The following is a 1,229-nucleotide window of genomic DNA, read 5'->3' on the forward strand; positions in this document are numbered from 1 at the left end:
ATGTATATAGAAAAAATGCTTCCCATGTATACAAAAAATGTATACCAAATATTTACAATGTGTATGAAAAGAAAAATGATCATGTATTTTAGAAATGTTAAACATGTGTAAAAAATGTTGATCATGTGTTTAACATTTTATTAATGGCAATAAACAATTTTTACACACAATGTATATGTTCCATATACATCAGTAATATTGGTATCTATTTTTCTTGAATGTGTTTTGTAAACTTTTTGTATACGTCAAAAATATTTTTATACACATTTAACAATTTGAAAATACATGATCAACATTCTTCATATAAACAAAAAAACAACAAAAACTGAAAAATAAACAAATGGAATCAAAAGAATAAAGAAAAAGAACAAAACCAAAGAAAACCACCGCAAAAAGAATTGAGAATAGTGAAACCGAGAATGACACAAAGAAAACCGTGAAAAACAAGAAAGATAGAAAAGAAACCCTAAGAAAAAGAAAAAGAAAAGAAAAAAGAACCAAAGAAAAATGAGGAAAACCAGTAAAGAAACAAATAAATTGAAGTACAATGGAGAAAAAAGGAAAACCCGATCAAAAAACAAAGAAAATTAATGTATAACAAAGAAACAAGAAAACCGAAAAAAAAGAGAAACAACCTAAAAAGAAAATAAAACGAAAGAACCGTGAACAGAGCGACAGCGAAAGAGATCAACGCGCGGAAAATGTGCCGGAAAAGCCTTAGCCAAGAGAACCTTCTACCTCGCGTGAAGCGAGATATAGCTCCCCCGACAGGCGGCACCAGAAAAGTCGATGCAGGCTACCAAACAGGCTATTAATGGACGGCAAACCACCGAAAGAAAAGGATCTTTTTCTTTAGCTTGAAAAGAGAAAAGAATCCTTGATGACATTTTTGGTCAGAAAAATCCATCCTTTGATGGAATCTTGTTCCATGTCCATCTTAGCACACAAGAACAGTTTTTCATTTTGCACCTTACTATACACCGATATTCGCTCCAGGCCAAACATGAGCAGTTTCCCAACTGCAATCAAGTTTTCTTACAGCACACACACACCAGGGTCCTTATCGCAAACGCGCCCACGCTCTCACCAGTCGTCTCCTTCCTCTGTCCGTCCCCCCCTCCCCCACCCACCGGCGACCTCACCCACCCACCCCCTCCCCGATCCGCCGCCCGCCCGCCCGCCGGAGATGCATCCCGCCGGCGCCGGGGACTACTCCGCCCCCTCCTACT

The 1,229-nt window shown here is 38.2% G+C and overlaps 1 protein-coding gene across 1 annotated transcript in view; it reads left to right on the plus strand.

The window, feature by feature from the left end:
- LOC123158657 (protein FREE1) overlaps positions 1-1,229 on the plus strand; it is a 19,460-nt gene that overhangs the window by 13,448 nt on the left and 4,783 nt on the right. The gene's annotated exons all lie outside the window — the stretch shown is intronic.

Source organism: Triticum aestivum, chromosome 7B (genome assembly GCF_018294505.1).
Source record: "Triticum aestivum cultivar Chinese Spring chromosome 7B, IWGSC CS RefSeq v2.1, whole genome shotgun sequence".
In the NCBI taxonomy this organism is placed as follows: domain Eukaryota; kingdom Viridiplantae; phylum Streptophyta; class Magnoliopsida; order Poales; family Poaceae; genus Triticum; species Triticum aestivum.